Here is an 18,706-nt window from a genome sequence, read left to right as displayed (position 1 = left end):
ACAGTGTCAGCTGAAAGTAATGGAACGGTCTCATAACAAATTTAAGCGAAAGTAGTATAATTAAGGTTGATTGATACGAATTTATGAACAACTGATCTCATGTGACTCAATTAACTTTGTATCTTTTATGATGACTTATTTTATAGAAATAATTGTGTCTGTGTCTTGTACGTGGGCTTCTGCAGGGTTGTTTGAGCTGGTTAGATCAAGGAACATGAATAATACAAAATCAGTACAGCGCATATCAAGTGATTGCCCAAGTCAGAGATACCAAACTGCAATTGTAAATGGAAAATTTTCTCTCATGAGCAGCTCCAGTGAGTCCTTGAAATGGTAGGTTTTTGAAGGAAATCTGAAAACATAGTTGCTTTATTCTTTGGCAATTAAAAATTCCAGAGAACCTTCTCAAAATAAAGTAGGCAAGTCTCCCATACAAAGCAATTTCAGCCACTTCATAATCTGAGTCCATTCAGACAACATGGTCATACATAAAGCCACATGTTCTGATATTAAGATAATAGGTTACGTTTACAGAAGAAGTATTAAAGACTAAAACGCTATCTAGATGCCCAATTCCCTTGGCCAGCACCCCTTTAATAGAGGGCCACCGATGATCTGTTCAATCCAAAACATTTTGGTTTTCTTCCCAGTTTGGCTATGATGAGTACTGACAGCGATTAGATACTTTGCAGTGCTACCTGTGGACCTGGACCTTTCTAGTGTGGTGTTACGAATACTATGTGAACGGAATGGAGATTTGTGCTCTAATAACGATTTCTAAAAACAGACTCCTTGGCTCTGTCCCATTATTTATCTGGCAGTAGGAGAAAGCATTTTGGGATCTCAGATTCTTATTTCAGCTTAAATATAAATAAAATACTTGTGGGTGGGTGTGAAGAACCCATAATATGTAAGTTGTTTACTAGGAATACACTGATTTATGAGGAAGGAAATACTTCAGTAGCTGTGATTTATTTCCCATTTTAGATATTTATGTCTGGTGCAGAAGTTAACTGGATGTACTCATTGAACACCTTTGTTTCAAAAGAGCAGCAGCCTGGGGCTGTGTACCTAGTATTTATGGATCCAGTGACTGCACACACAAATCATGTATTTATCTCTGCTGAATCTAGATTTAACCTGTTTAATATTTTTTTAACTTGCTTGCTCACTCAGTTTCAATCCATGCAAGGGACCCTACGCAGAATATACTGAAGCCCTCTGGATTTGTGGTTGCAGGAACTTGTTCACCTGAAGCAAAATGTAGGGATGTGGACTAGGGGGGCAACATCCATGATAAAGCTGCGGGAGTTCTGGACATTTCAAGGTGCCTAAGATTCCTAAAATGATTAGGTGTCTGCCCGACTCTGACATTTGTGTGTGCCTGCATTTCTGTTTATGTCCCTCCTGATACGATAGCTTCCTTAGCCAGAATGGTCATGATGGGAATCTTAGTATCTACCATATGAACTGGTCCCCAAGACTGACTTTATGACCACTGGAAAGAAATAGATAGTTCCGCTCATTCTCAGGTACACGTGTAAAATGAGGCACTTGAATAATTGTTAAGACATTCCTGTTTCTCTCTGCTGACTATAAGGGTCATCAATAAAAATTAAGACATAGGGCTTGTAGATGGCTGATGAAACCTATACTGCGTGACGATTTCCTAGCAAAGCACAGCCAGCATCCAGATACACTGGAGAGCTGCACTCAAAACCCCTGAAGGCCCAGGCTACCTGTTATGTTAAAATATTGGGCTTCTTACAGAGTATGATTGTAGCTGCTTAGAAAACAGTAAAAGAAAGAAAAAAATAACTATGGCATCTATGACAGTTAAGAGGAGGACCTGCTACACTGAAAGACCTTGTAGTGTGCTCAGTTTTAAACAGATGAATAATTAGATTCCTCTTCAGCAATGTACCAAAGCACACTTTTAGCAGTAACATTAGCATTGGCCAATGCCATGCACTTTAAGACAATTTGCATGAAGTTAGGTAAGCGGCTTAAGTACTTTGCTAAGTCATGGCCACAGGGCAAGAGACAATTCCCACTTTACATACTATATTGCTAATAGCTTTTCTGGTCTCTGTAATGGAGTTCTAAGGGCACAAAAGACAATTGAGTTAAAAAAAAAATAACAAAGCACTTAGTGCTGCAGTTTTATATCTTCCCATGATGGAATTCCTGTAAAAGGGCAGCTAATCAGTTTATCTACTTCCAGAAAAAAAGATCTTTTCAGAACAAAACCAAAACTCAACCCCACAAAAAACCCAGACAACAATTTTGTCTGGTCACTGTGTAGAAGTACACAAGTAGCTTACAGTTGGACAAAGTAAGGCACTGTCACACCCGCTTCCTAAATGGTGGTATAGTTATAGAAGAGATGTTATTAAAAGTCAAGTAAAGCATAATGAGATAGTGAAAAAGATGAGACTCCTTTGTTTCTTGTCCCGTTACCACCAGGTTAACCATTCATCATAAGGTGAAGAAGATATATTGACCTTACTGAAGCCCATGGGCAGATTGCCATTGTTTGCAACAGTACCACGGTATAAAGTTGTATCTCATAAATATTTCTGAGCAAAAAATGTCAAGAGGATTAATGACAAACTCTATCAGAGACTGAGTGGATTTCTTTCTATCTTACTTATTCCATTCAAATACTAGTTTCTGTAAATAAGTGTTATTTGTTAGAAAAGAAGGAGGATAACTTTTAACTAACTGAAAAGTTATATTACTATGTTGATTTTATTGTAAAGCTGTTATTTTTGATATTACCATCGGTATTAACGTTGAAGGGGTACCATAAACATAAATTTGTAAATAAGGTCATAAAAGGTGTGCCTGAGCTAAACTGATTTTTCTCTCAGTGTAAGAAAATACAGTGAACGCTATTAAAACCAGGCAATGGCAACACAAATAACACAAAACCACTGCTCTATACATGATACACCCCAACAAGTGTGTGTAAAATCATTTAAAACAAGCCTGGCAATGTTACTAAAGTGTAAAGGGCGGTGTGTTCTTCCTAGTTCTTGCCTTAAATATCCAGTTTTAAATTACTTTCAGTGCTGGATCAATTTTTTTTCCAGTGACATTGTAAAGCTCGGCAGCAGCCTCAGTACCTCCAGCAGCTCGTCCTCCCGGACAGCCAGGTCAGCTGTCGGTCAGTGAAGCTTTTCTTATCTTTCCTTGTCCTGCAGTCCCCTGTGCCTGGGCCCACTGCAGATACTGATCAAAACTTTGGCTTCATGCCACTACCAGGGAAAGGAAAATACACATGGTAAGATAGTGAGAGGTCAAATAACTGCCAGAACAAAATCCAGATTCAGACATTTATTTTTCAAGGCTTTTCATTTGGGCTTATTTTTGTGTTCACCATCCAGAAAACAAATCTTTGGAATAACCAACAATCGTTTCCCTGCTGTAACCAGCCCAGATCGGAGAGGATGAGCTTTGGTTCTTCATTTATGTTTGGTCCAACTTGCTCTTCCCTTTAAAAACCCACCTTAAACACTCAAGTAACATGAATGGCTTGTTAGCCCTTTTATGATTGTGCCTCTCATCTGTCACTGCTGCTAATATCGTATGACAGTGTCCCATTAAGGTTTGACTAGCCTATGTATGGATAGTTTCATTATCAGTGAGGAATATAAAATTGGGGATCCCACAAGGTGGTTATATTATTGAATCATGTGTTTACTACCTAATGCATGTTTTTCAGTAAAGCTTTTTTTTGACAGCACTATCAATCATCTTCATGGTAAAGACATCTTTGTTGTTGGTCCCCCTGTTAACAGTTGCACAGGCACCACAGAGTGTGAAATAGGTTTTTGAGGTGTTTAGGAACTCCCTGGAGGAGCTGTTCTTCCTGAAGTCACTTTATGTCACATCTTAAAACTGTCCAGACTAGAAGCCTCAGTGCTCTCTGACTCAATGTAAAGCTGACTCATCCCCTTTTAAGGATCTAAAGATCTTTCCAGCCTTAAACGATCTTGTTTGGGTACAGAATGAAACGATACTCAGTCCCATGCCTCAAACCAACATTTGTTTTGGAAAGTTTATCTGGAGGTTAGATGTTGTCTTGAGGCTGTTTCTAAAAGCTGTTCAGGGGCTGCAGTGCTGGAAATAGTCCAGATGGAGCTGGATTAATGGGCTGAGTGTAGGTGAGACATTCAAAGTCACAATGTACCACAAATCATCGTCAGAGCTTTGGTTGTGCATAGAGTAATATGTCTGTACAGGTAATCTGGCTTTCAAGTCTTGTAGATTTAATCTTCTATTCTAGTTTTTATTTAAAATATCAGCTGAATTTTACTGGTATGCTGGAAACATTTAATCTTACTCTTTTTTTATTGAGAACACATTGCTGGTGATTCAGGGCTTAGTTAGCTTCTAAGAATTGCTTTATGTTGCTGAAGATTATTGACCATATTCAGCCAGCCTAAATTCCACCTTAGCCTCTAAGTCTAGTGTTTATGACATGCTGGATCTTGAAAGCTCCTAATTCAATGCCTTTCACCCTATGAATTGCTTTGTCCACCTATGTAGGTGCAGTTTAGGCCTTCAGAATATTCCCTTTTCTTCTTTCAAATCAGAAAGAGAGAAAAATGTGGTCTCTATAAATAGCTGTTTCTTGTAATCTGTGCATCCACCATGAATAATTGTGTCTGTGTAGTGGTACAAAGGATTCACTTGTAGATCTTCAAAAGAAGTTTCTCCAAGAGGACTGAGATGGCCAAGACAGATGAAAGCAGAAGACAAAAAAAAGGCTTTCTGTTCCAGACCTACAGAGATTACCAAGAAAAGGTGATAACAGTTAGTTTCTCAGAGTCTGGTATGGGGTGAAATGAGTTTCTGCTAATACAGCTCTCCTAAAGCAAGCTGTCTAGGGAAATGTGGTCCACCATAGCTGATAAGTAATGTAGAGTTGGCTTGGAAGTCACTACTCAGGGGAGTTTGTGTGCATGAAGGGGACAGAGGCAACATCAGCTATACTGGGTGGCTTTTACTGTGGTGTGACTCACAGAGGCATTGTCCATTCCTGGAAACAGAAGCAGAATTTCACAGTGGTACCAAGATACCTGAAAATGAAAAGATTTTATTTATGTTAGAAAGCATGGTACAGACAGGATTTCAGTTTCCCAGATCATTTGCATAGCACCATGCAAAGTAAATTCAGTGGCAAAAAAAATTTCTTAGCAGTATTGAAAATGACATGAGCAGCCCCTTACTCCTAACTTTCTAAGATTTTTCAGGTGAGCTTGTGTTAGTAATGGTGGGAGGCTTTTAGTTTGTTGGGGTTTTTTTAAAGAAAATTTCATCTTGCATAGATAAGTCTGGAAAAAACACAAGGAGGCAGGCTGCTAGATGTCAGATGAGGAGAAGCAGAAGGTGGCTGAGTCATCTACCAGAGTTTGTCCTTAGATAACCTCCAAGTGCTTCAAGTTTTCTAAGGAAAGGACCATGAAGATGTGATTGCTCTGTATCAGGAAGGTATTTTAAACCACAAACAAAATATTTTGTAACTTCTACGAAAAAGTCTAAAAAATGAAAGAAGTATAGTTTCATTAAAAAATGCTTTTGTTGACTTATGATCCAGTTGTAAAATTAGATATACACTGGCAAAACTTCACTCAAGGGAAAAAGGTCTCGAGCTTCATTACAAGAGCTCTTCCACGGCTCTTTTCTTTCCTTAATTTCTTAGTAGGATATAAGAACCGTGGAAATATATGAACTGGCACATCAAATTGATGTATGGTGTAGGGACCGCAAGTTGTGCCACTATGTAGGAGATCCATGTTCAGAAATCACACTGAGAGCTTCAGAACCTTGCCTGAAGGACGTAGTGTCTTTGTCTAAATCATGGCATAAGCAGTGAACCATAGACTTGGACCTTCTCTGGGTGTGTGCTTGATCATCCTTACACCTTCTTCCCATGACCTGGTTTAATTGCCAAGGGAAACCGGGTGGAACTGGAGCTATGTAACTTCTTTGGGCTTCCTACTTTCCCAGACAGCTGGGGTATACTGTAAGAAGAGGGGCAGCAAATTATGTTTCTCTTACTTCATGGGGAATAGTCTAGGTGAGCTTGTGCTAGAAGGAATACTTAGGTCTAATCTCTTGTGGACTATGGAGGATGATAGGAAAGATAGGATTTTTACTCAAGAACATATCAGATCACTGAGAAAATACACTTCAGCAGATACTAGGAAAGAAATAAGGATTTTATGGTGAATGTTTCTTGCTTCTGCTTCTTTTTAGTGGCCAGATTACAGAACTTCGTTTTCTGTTAACTACATTCAGTATAAGTGCCTAATTGAAGACCTGGCACTGTAACAAATCTGGGAAATTGAGAAGAATCCATATTTCTTCCTTTTATATCTAGTGAAGGAAGAAACAAAAATGCAAAGACAAAAATGCCAAAAATGTGGGGGAACATGAGACAAGTTTTAAATAAAAGTGGATTCTGATTTCCAAATCTATGAAGGGAGAAGAATTTGATTTAACGGGTACCCCTGTGTGTGCAACTTTATTATACCAGCATGGTTTAGATAAAAATGAATTGAACCAGAACTGAAAACATCCAAAGATAAATATCACTTTTATAGGGATTTTAATTTGTTCAGTAAGCAGAAGTAATGGCTGGTTTAGAGCCTGGGAGCCATGTCCATTGCCAAAGCATTGTGAATAGGACTTGCATGTAAAAGACATTTTTCATAGTCACTCTTTCCACCGGCAGTGAACTCCTTCCACTTTGAATTCCCCTGTTTGACACTGGTCAAATGAAGTGTAATTCAGAAGTCAACATGTACGTTACAAAGGGATCTAATTAATGAAGATATAGCAAAAGGAACTTCGAGGACTGTACATGCTTAAATAAGTAACTTTGAGTGTACACTTAATGCTGAGATGTGTACCAAAGGATTTTTAATACCTGCTCTGGCCAAGTATGAGTAATTTCAGCCACCGTATATCAGGGGCCCACTCTCTTCACTGTCAATTACAGGGTGTAACATAACATGCTATTCCCTCTTGCTGTCTGTTTGCAATTACCTTTAATTGTTTGGGATCACTGAAGTAATACATTTAATGTGAATCATGGTTGTTCATTTGTTATACAGCAGTGGGATAAACTAGCTCAAATGAAGACCTTTTTTTTTCTGGACAGGCAAGGAAAGCACAGACTTAAAATCCACTGAGGCTGGAGGGATGCTGTCCATTGATTCCAACGTGTCCTGAATTAAAAAACCTATGATAGTTATGCATCCAACTTGGGAGCTTTTGCAAATCTCACTAGGCATCTGCTTGCATCTTTAAATGTCAGGTACTGTTGTAAATGTGGTCATCAGTGAACTGCCTGAGATAACTTGGGAAAGACATAGGGTACCAAATCTCAGTGCCCTTGTATTGCAGGCTAGTGCTTTAACAACCTTTTCTCCTTTAATACATGCAGATTTGCAGTACATATGTACTGATATAGCCAGGAATTCAAGATATTTTTTTAAAAATCTTGATTTAAGCATTCCTCGCTGTTGTTGGACATGAGGTATGTTAGAGTTTTTTTGGAGATCAAAGCACCACGATATCATGTAATTTTTCAGACACAGAAAGTTTGCGTTGCCTTGGTAACAGGCAGCTCTCAATCGCTTTCAGCCAATTAAATGACTTCTTAATTTTCAGTTGGTTTCCATTGTTCGATTGCTGCTGATAGTATGATTTAAAGTCTGCTTCGTGACTACACAACCGAATGTGAAAGTAGTTGATATCACTTAAAATAAGTCTGCAAAAGAACACCCTACATATGCCTCTGATTAAATAATTTGAGGCGATTTTCCCTTTTGTTGTAATCAGCACAATATGAAATCTGTCACTGGGTGATGAGAAGGAAAGAGATGCTGCTGAAAATTCTGCAGAAATGCTTTATGTGCTATGCCTGGATGCAAGTTTGTTTGGGGATATATTAGGAGGGATCTTGCTCATGTTTTCTTTTTGAGTTTCAACAGTAAAAGAAAATGTTGTACCTGCTAGATCTGCATAACATTGTGAGAAAGAAGAAATAGCCAGTAGCTAACACTCAACAAAACAGCAAATGTGAGGCCAGCTAGTTTGCCCCCAGTAGGCTTTGCACTGTCCAAATGATCCTGAGCATCCATGCAACGAATGTACCCAGAAGCCTTCAGTAATAGATAAGGGAACAAACTGTGTGCTCAGCTCTGGTGGCTGTTCTGCTGTGAACAGGAGGTGTTTGCTCCATGTACAGGTGGGGGGCTGTGGAAGTTGAAGTTATAAACCAACAGTTGTAAACTGACCTTGGCTAGCTAATTGAGTTACATTAGTTTCCCTACTGTCATACTCTTGTCAGTGGAGTGCTATATGTCAATCCCATCGAACCTCTTTCTACCCTAAATGATCCACTGTGAGGAAATGTGTGCAGACCCTTGTGGCAAGATGGAGAAGTGGTGGAGTCACCATCCCTGGAGGTATTTAAAAGACAGGCAGATGTGGTGAGTAGGGGCATGGTTTAGTGGTGGATTTGGCAGTGCTAGGTTAATGGTCGGACTTTATGATCTTAAAGGTCTTTTCCAAACAAAAGGATTCTATGATTCTATGATTCTAAGATGTCATGGGTAACCAGATGGGTTAGGAAAGCAGCGGGCATACAAACGGTGCATGGGAATGCAATACTCCACACTGTTCTGTAGGGTGGTTGCCCCAAAACTGGTAACGCTGAGAAGAAAGCAACAACAGTGAAGTTTACCTAAAACGACCATTTGCAGGATTAAACAGTGACCAGGGGACTCCTAAGACATTTTTGAGAAGGGGAGGCAGGTTGAATTGTAACAGAAGCATGAAAATTTGTAACAAGGGGGACGGACCTTGTTGTTGTGAGAAGTGGTACCAAATCACCAGTCAAATCAAAACCAGGTTTGGCGCTGTCAGAAGTCACCCCAGCAGCACCATGACTTCTGTCTGTGCCTGATGGAGCATCCGCCCTGTCAGAGGCTGCAAGTAGCCTGCACCCAACAACTGGACTGATGGTATGGGGTGCAGCAGGTAGGGACCCACACACAGAGTATGCATATGCGACCTTGTGGGGTGTTTTCTTGCTGGAGTGAGGATGAGTGGGTTGTAGGGAGCAGCTCGGGCATGTGCAATGCTTGAGCACCCACACTCACAGAAAAGGGCATGGGTGCCCATAACCACATGTCCTGTGAGGGATGCTGGGGACCATGTGAGTGCTTAACCATGTGAACATGGCAGGGGATGGGATTTCATAATTTTCTGAGATTAGTTCTAGGCGACTGTTTAGAAAATTTAAGGTGTTTACTGACATTATCGATGTGTCCAGTATTGTGGTTTATCTGTTGTACTGTTGATACTAATGTTGAATGTATAGATAACTGCTGGTTATTTTTGTGTTGTCAATAAATAAAAACTCTTTCATTAAATCATGTGAGTGGAACAGTTTTTTCCCTGTGACAACTCACCTTCTAAACATGAAGATTCAGAAAGAAAATATAAATAAAAACAGAAAATAGAAATTGGTCTAAGATGCATATGAGCTGAATTCCAGGGAAAACACCAATAGCACAATTCAGTTAACAAAATTCCACAAGAATAAGGAAAAAACCAAGAAGGAAACCACGGCATTCTGTACAAGAATGTTGGAAAAATCAAAATCTTATTTCATATTTACAACAAACATAAATGGCTAATACATTAAAGTCCAGTCGTAAGCTTGGAACACAGATCTCTCCCTTGCCCACAAAAATATCTGAATGATTAATCAGAGATAAAAGATAAACTAGAACAGAGTCCTAGCTTTAAATGAATAATTTCTGTTTGAATAAGATTATAGACCCCACACTACAATTGTTGTACAATGTGGTTTGCACAACTTTAGAAGTTACATGTATTCAAAATATTTTCTTGGCATTCAAAGAACTTTCCTAGATTTGTTTTAAAATGAATTCTCTCTGATAAAGCAATCAGGAAAAACTTAAATTGTATTAGATCTATCTCAGATTAAATTATCACAGCTTCTTGCTAAGGTAATTATTTATGTACTGGACCTTGTAAATTAATTAAATTAGAAGGCACTGTATGAGAAAATTTCTTACCTTTTTTTTCTGAACTGTGGTTTTGGATATACTGTAACTATTTTATTGTGTTAAGAACAATAAAATATGCATAGCTTCCTTTTAAAAGTGCTTTGTGAGCTGAATTACTCGAAATGGTCATAAAGCATGAAGGATTAATTGTAGTAAGGCTTCTACCTCTGTTCACATGAGATCTGATTTCCTAGCACAGAGATACACCTTATATCACCAATATGCTTTAAACATTGGCCTTAGGAAGTCTATTGCTCTTTGTGATTTAGTATTAATTGCCTTAGATCCAGGGGTCAGACTTTGCGAGATATTTAGGTGTTAGAGTTGGATTGACATCCAGTGCATTTCACAGAATTGCTAAATTATTTTACTTTCCTAACTTTTCTGTGTATTCTTTAAAAATCATAATGTTTACTTCTCTGCAGCTTTAAAGATGTAGATATTAGTAAGTATATTAGAAAGTTTAAATACTTTTTCTGCAATGTATATCCACAGTTCAACTTCAGTTGGCTCTATTCAATTTTGTATGCTATAGACTTCTACAAAACAATAAATAAAAGGAGGAATATTTTGGAAAACAAGTGTCCTAGAACAGTAAAGAATAATTTATTACCTAAATTATCTTAAAATACACAAATCCATAAAATGACATTCACTTTTTTTTTTTTTAATTTATACACTTTTGCTCGCACCTCAGAAATATGTACATGCTACTATCACAATTTGGCAAAGCACTTACTTACTTAAACATATATTTAACCTTCAGAGCACTCTTTGAGATCTAAGTGCATGCATGAATAATTGGATTAGAGGATAATGCCTTCAGAAGTAAACTTATAGCATAATCAGCTGAATCAGGAATTAAAGCTAGACCAAATGTTAATGGTTAGATAGCAGCTCTACTCTCCTGTATCTTTCTCAAAGACTGCCCCTGTAAAGGTGCTCACGATAAAAACACCTTATCAGCATCTCTATGTTGGTCCGCTGAAATTATTCCAGGGGGCTCTGAGCACATCTGCATCAAACTTGGGATAACACATCCTTGACCTTGTCATTTATCCCTTATGACATAGCTGGCAAAGTGCAGTACTTAGACAAATGACCCAGTCTGAGACACTGCCTGAGATATACTGTATATTTAGACTGATAAGAAAGGCTCAAGAAGAAGGAAAGATAAGCCTGGGGACCTTGGTGTTCCCTAGTTTTATCCCCAAATCTGGCAAGCCACAGGCACTATCTGCTTCTTTGGAGTGTATAATAGAGGAAGAGTCTCCTTACTTCTCAAGGAGACTGACAGACCTGGTCTGACTGGCAATGCCTGCCATCATCTCCCTGCTGAGCAACCTCTTTCTCAGCAGACCTATACCTAAGTCAGGCCTGGAATAAATACTGATCAAAAGTGCTAAATACCAGGTGGCTAGAAATGAGTTCCTTTTCAGGCTTTTGTGTCCTTGTTTCAAGATAGGGAAAGGGACTGACCTCACCAGGACTTTCCCCAAGGCACTGAAAGAGGGAACAAGGCAAATGCTACACAGCATTTGGCCAGTTGCATGAGAACAAGGTGCCATGTGGGAGAGCAAGGGCAAAGCTGATGGATCCCAAGGGAGCTCGAGCTCATGAGTGAGGCATCGGGCTGATTCATGTCAGTGCCATTCTGCTTGACACCAACGGGGTGGGGACTGGCCCTGACTCTGACTGTAGCACTGCATATGGTCTTTCCTAGCCAGAGTCCTGGCTGGCAGTTCTCTGTGAGGAGACCACCTCCAAGATGACTGTGCTATGGCATTACATGAGGTGAGAACATGTGGGAGGTCTGGTGCTGGGGAGTGTTTGAGCTGCCTTGTGGGAGAGGTTTTGTGAGTCTGAGGCAGCTGAAAGCAGTGGTCCACGTCTTCTGTAGCACCTGAGGTTGTCCACAAAGGGTATCGTAAGGATCCTCTCTTCATGGGCTTCTCCACTGGTTTCCCAGCTCAGATGTTTTTCTAGCACACTGGTCTTGATTCTGAGGCAGGACAGAAAGGAGACGTGAGTCGAGGGCAATGCTGCACATGCTGTAAGAGCCTAGACCACTTACAGGCACCCTGCTTTTTGTCTCATCTAATTTGTCCATGTGTGTTTATGGTAACAAGTCAGCAAAGAACCTGCATGGAGAAGTACTGCTGGAAAGGACTAAACCTCTGGGATGTGACTTGCCAGGATTCATGTCCTGTCATCAGTAACAGCATGACACATGGAGAGTGCAGCACCTCAGAAGTGGTCCTTTGCTTTTCATAGATGAAGAGGAAAAAATTCCAGACTTTCGGTCCTTACACACTAATCCATTTAGCACTCATTCACACTGTCATTATAGACCTGTTGTCAGTCAAAAGTTGGGGCTAGAGGGATTAATTCGTATGGAAGAGAGAAAGTTTGGTGGAGTCAAGCATTGCGTGCAACTCTGCACTTTTACGAAGAGTAGACATGGATTCGTGCTTCCTGCTGCGTTCAGACAAAACAAAATTGTTCACAAGCTTACACTTTCAAGGCTTTGCCAACAATTTCGTTCAAAAGCTTTCCCCTCTCTTATTTTGCTGGTTGTGAGTGCAGCCCAGGCTCTCTTGTTGCCTCTGTGGTGTCTCCGTCAGCTCTCACACTGACTGACACATACAGGGAAATCTCTCTACTCAGATAAAGCCTTCATAGGTCTCTATTTTGGATTTTGGCTGTTATTGTGTCAGCTAATTAGAGGAGGCTCAGCCCTGTGTGAAAAGTTTTATAGTAGAAATGAAGTGGGTTTCAAAAGGAGGAAAGGGAGCAGGAGGGTTAGGAGAAGGAAGGGGATGGTCTGACACCTGCAACCATCCTATGCTGATGCCTATTTGTCCTATTTTGAACTGCCTCTGAAGCTAGAGTTCTAGAAAATGAGCTTATTTTTTTCTTTTTTTTTTTTAACTGTCAAAAGTAAGATTGGCTGTTACACTTACCACTTCCAGTGCTGTTTATCTCAAGCTGCGAAGCTACCTCATATGCTATAAACGCATTTTTTCATCATTGTTTTTTCTTTTGCTCTCATCTCTGTTAATCAGCTGCTCCTTATGTAACACATACTGTAATGAAAATACATGACACTGGCTGCTGCAAGCAACAGATCATGAACCCTTTGGACCGTTCATCTTGCACTTGCCAGTCAAGAAGCATTTTGCTTAAATAATGTGCATTGTGTTTATTCTCCCTTCAATTAGAGCAACCAGGTAAGGTAATTGGGCACCTAGCAAATGTGGGAGCTGCAGGCAGTAATCATAGCTCCAGCACCTGCTCCCATGGCAACTGATGCGTTTACATTCACAAAAGCACACAACATTTTCTTCCTTCTACACAGCAGAGAAAAGAAAGGTTTGAGAGCTACAGTGAAAAAGAGGGATTTACAAGGGTAAATGTTTAAGTAAGTGGTTGGGAGAAACAGTGTTTGTTCTTTGGAGTGAAAACTTAGAGGATAATGGGTTGTTATCAGACAACAATTAAGCATCTTCACCTCCAGAACTCAGCATGCAGTAGGCAGCTCTCAGCAGCAGATCTCATCCCTTTTAAACTAAACTCCCCAAGAGAAAGGGGAGACAGGAGGAATTCCAGAGGTTAGGGCTCCAGCACTGTTTCTGCAGATGTGGCACCAGTGCAGCTTCAGAGGCATCGTGTTTATAGAATGCTTTGCAATGACTTTTTTTTTTTTAGAAGCTACACAATAGTCCTTCAAAAATACTGTGGAAAAAATGTCATCATTACCAGCTTTGCCTGAGAGGTTGTATTAGGGTTGAGATATGTCTGCTGAATCTACTTGTGTGTTGCCAAGTGGCAGAGAGAGGGGTGGGTGGAAGTTCAGGGCCTGAGCTATGTGCGTACAGGGAAATTACAGGACCTTTTACCTTTCCTTGCCTTCCCAAGAACTCAGCATCCTCTGCTTCTCCTGCAGTAGATCCAGGGCAGCCAATACATAAGCACTATTCTTTTTCCTGCCCACATATACTCTAAACTTAAACAGAAGAGTGACCTGACCATGCTGGGAACTTAGGGCAAAGGTATGTCTGATCATGTGGGTGGACTAGGAAAAAGAAGTACAAAACAAGCACAAAACAAGCACAGCTGAAATTGCACGAAAACTGGTCAGGTGTAGTGGAGATGACCTTGCTTAAATTCTCAGGTGGAAAATGTGGGCAGAAGAGAGCCGTAAGCTCTAGAAAGATTTCTGTCAGATTCTTTCAAAAGATGCTCTGAATGAGCGTCTCATGATAACATAAATAAGCATTAAGAAATACCAGTCCTGTGTTTATTAGACTTCTCTTTTCATTCTGGGAGCTGTTTACCTTATGAACACTTGTTCCTCTGGACTGTGGCTCTTAGTTGACTCAGAACAGATTCCACTCATTAGAGCAACATACCTTGAACAAATAATTTATAAACACTTCCTCACCCACAAATGTCTGTACTGATGAAATAAGCAGTTAAGACACTTCCAACATTCTGTAATGAGCTGTGAATCCTCAAAGGAAAAGTTGAAACAGTGCAGCTTAAGTTGAATACATCTTTTCCTCATTACCATGCATTGTTCAGTCTTGGAGAATTGCATATTTGTTGGTTGGGCTAAATTTGGCAGTTCTGAACCAGGACAGGTGACTGAACTAAAGCTCATGGTCTGTTTATGGCTACAGATTAACCCAAAGTTACAAAAGATGGGGACCTGTTAGGATTTCAAAGTCCTGTGTCCTCACCTGATAAAGGAGGAAGAAATGATATGTCCTCTCCATATATCTACCTGTTAGTAGGATTATGAGGGAAGATGCTAAAATGTTTCAGTTGAAGGCTGTGATTTATGATTTAAGGGCTGGTATTGCAATGAGATCCCCTCTACGCATATGCAAATTCACTTATGCCAGTGGGTCTGTGCTGGGGCATTGGGCTCTGCCTGCAGAGATTTCATTGCCAGACTGTGGTTTAAATTTTCTGATTTGTTTCTTCAGATAAAAAATTCTATTATGGCCAAACAGAAGTACTTCAATAGGATTAAGCACATCAGAATTTTACTCTACAGAAATTACCCCTGGCTCTTCCACTGGTGTTCTAGGTGACGTGGTGCACACTTTTTTGCCTCTCTGCCTCTTTCTCAGTTTCCCCATGTGTGAAATGCTACTAGTCTAGTTAGTACTGTTTAAGAAAACTACGTGCACTGTAAAAGTGTTTGACTTTTTTTGCCCAAATCATCTGTAATTTTGAGATTATCATGATAAAAACTGAGCTCATTTTTAGATTTAATTTCTGCTATCAAAGGTGCTTCGCTGCAACCCTTTAGAAGAGCTGTGACAGACTTGGCTGAGTGATTGCTCATAAAACACCACTTAAATAGAATTAACATTAAATGAAAATTTTAGATATGCTACCCCATGTAAAGGTAATGGAAGATGTTAATATATCTATGAAAAGATTTTCTTTATGTTTTAATCACTTTGTAAAAAGATTATTCTGGTGCAATTTTTTAAAAGAAACATTCACTTTGAGGAGATTCAGTTATTTCTGCTTACTTTAAATACACTATTTCAGTGAAGTCTCAGTGGGAATAATGTCACTGCACAAAGAGGTATGAAAGTGTTTTACGTTATTAGGGGGGATTGAATCTGTCACCTTATTTAGGCAAAGACTTAAGATGGGCTAAAAAAGATTTCTTATTATTCCCTGATAGATGGTGGACATTAATCTGAAAAAAAAGCCTAGAAACTACATTCTAGCACAATAATTTGCTCCACCAAAATTTAAACATTTTGTGAATGGTATGGCTTTACCAGTTTCATTTTGGAACAGAAAAATTGTGACAACTTTAAAAAGTCTTCTTCCAACATTTTCTAGATAAAATTTGTATATAATTTCCTTACAATTTCTGTTCCAAAGAAAAGTATTCTAAAGCAAATAATCAAAGTAAAAAAAAGTCAACAATGGAAAGTGTTGCTCGACAATGCATTTTCTTGTTTTGAATTTCAGTTTTGAATCAATAGTATGCCACGTATTTAAATGTTCAGTGAAAAAAACTTCTGCCCAAACGATTTATGGCTTATTCTGCAATTTGTTGGCCACTTAAGGTAGTGTAACACAGGCTACAGAAATAAAGCATAGTGGAGCCATTTGCTTTTTGATATCCATTTAGAAGCAATTTTTATATAAGCTACCAAAATCTGAAAAAAAGATTTTTGGAAGCAATCAGTCCTGTAAGTGGCATGAGAAGATGATTTTTGTTTACTTGTATTTGAGGAGTACTGTCTCTGCCAGACCAGGGGTGCAAGGTGCTGCTGAAGCATGCTGGACAACATACACTGAAGCTTCCACAAGATGATCAAATGAAGCATGAAGCAGATCAGTGGAAAAAAATGTTTCTAGTGCAGCTCTTCTATCAGAACTTACTTCATTTATTGAAATTCACACTGGATTTTTGTGACTTTTCAGGATCTCCTTTTTCATGATATATATAATTTGGAAATCTGTGTCAACATAGAGTCCCATTGTAGGAGAGGAACCCCAGAAGAAAAATCAAAAGCATAAACCCAGTAACGGTTGCACAAGTATCTTGCCAACTGTATGAACCCATCCTTTTTCCTTCCAGTACGAGTTCAGTTACTCTAAGCATATTGAATCAAACAGGACATCTGTGTCATTCTCCAGTCAGATTAGTCATGCAGAGAGCTCAACAATTGATGCATACCTAATTATGCAATAATTGAATCATGCATCAATATCCTGTGATATCAGTGCTCAATATAATCCCAGTCGTCATCTTTCTAATCATTTAAATAAGCAACAAAGTGTAGCTAGTAAGAAAGCAATACAATTTCACTATTGTGACTCTGCTCAATATTCTCACAAACAAGTCTGTGCTTTAAACAGATCAGGGAAGGGGCAGAAACTCTGACCCTGGCCAGCACTTGGGTAAGGGCACTGGCCTGAAGCCCCTGCCTGCCCGCTGCCTGCAGGGCTGGCAGCTGCGGAGGGTGGCAGGACCTTCTGAACTCTCCTTCTTGCAGAGGGCACCCTTGGATGCAGAAATCCCCTTCTGGCCCTGATGTGCTCAGGAAGGTGAAAGGATGGACTTGTTTAAGGTAAAGAGAAAAAAAAATTTAAAAAAAAATCCTTCTTTCCCCTTCCTTCAGAAGCTTCAGCTTGAGCATATATTTATGCTTCTGTGAGACTCAAAGGTCTTATCAGTCGTTTAGCAATATTACTGTATGCAGGGTAATGGGATGCAAGTTTAATTAAGGACTGTATTTAATTTGTTTGTTTATTATCACTTGAAAAAGAACCAAACAGAAAACCTAAACCAGCCATCCTTCAAACATGCTCCTACTGAAAGTGGCATTTGCCCTACGTCTGGAAAAGACAAAGGACTTTGCAGTCCTGAACTGCAGCTTTCTGAGTTGCTGCTGGAAATGACCTTTCAAAAGCCTTGTATCTCTGTTGCATCCTGAAGTTTTCTTCCTTTTCTTACCTTTGAAAGACTGTTCCACCTCAGGATAAGTCAGTGTACATCTCCGCTATGGTCATAAACTTATGGGCCTATTTCATAGCTCCCCTTTTGACCTTTTCCTGTAAGGTTGCCCTGGAACTGTGTATGGTAAGACCTCCATAAGGCTCAGGAGACCAGAAGTGAGTGGAAAATGTTTAGAGACACAGGGAGAGACGGCCAGAGCATTGCAGCTGTGTTGGCTGGCTCCATCTCTGGTGAAGGACCTCAGCAGACCCCAGGACGTAGCTGGGTTGCTCTGCCATAGCCCCGTACACTGCTTGGGTATCTCCAGCAGCAACAACCCCTCAGGGCACCGCTACTGAAGTCTTTTTGTCACTCATCCTGTTATTGGGAATTTATTACTGGAAATTTACTCTTTGTCATGGCTCTGAACATGAGGTAAGGCAATATTGTCACAGCCCAGAACTTTCCCCTGTAAGTGCCCCAAACTGGTTGGTAGAGGAGAAGAAGGAGGGATGCCTGCACAGCCACCGAGGGGTGATTGTGCCTGGTAGAAGCTGAGCGACACAGGGTATATAAGTTCACTGTGAGCATCCAGCTTTGAGGAGCCCCATCACTCAGCAAATTTGAACCTTAGCTGTGGTGTCAGGCTGCTGGCTCCTGAGGGCTAGGACACAAAGCTGCATATTTTCCTGCCTGGGGAGGTCCTTTTGTTGTGCAGGGAGCTCAGGCAGCTTCTTGCTCATCAGCATGTAGCTTGGCCTCTAGTTATGATTGTGCATGTAGCAAGGGTGCAGTATGAGTGCCCTTTTTGATGGGGCAGTTAGTTGCTGTCAAAGTCATGAGAAGGCTGGGCATGCTCTGCTGACGAGTTCCCGAAGGGGCTCATCATATACTGGGCTGCAGAAGGTTGCAATAAGGAGCTGAGGTGCACCTTCCATTATATTGCATTATGCAGTATCTAGCAGTGGAGCTGGGTCACTGGTGCTCATCCCAGCGAGGACATGACCCTCTCTGCAGCCATCAGGGGCATGCTGGGTAGATGTAGTAATGTTTCCAGGAGGGCTCTTCTGGTGGTGCTGTAGGTGAAGCCAGTAGTATCAGCTTACTT

Source organism: Nyctibius grandis, chromosome 5, assembly GCF_013368605.1.
Source record: "Nyctibius grandis isolate bNycGra1 chromosome 5, bNycGra1.pri, whole genome shotgun sequence".
In the NCBI taxonomy this organism is placed as follows: Eukaryota; Metazoa; Chordata; class Aves; order Nyctibiiformes; family Nyctibiidae; genus Nyctibius; species Nyctibius grandis.
This window is presented reverse-complemented; position numbering follows the sequence as displayed.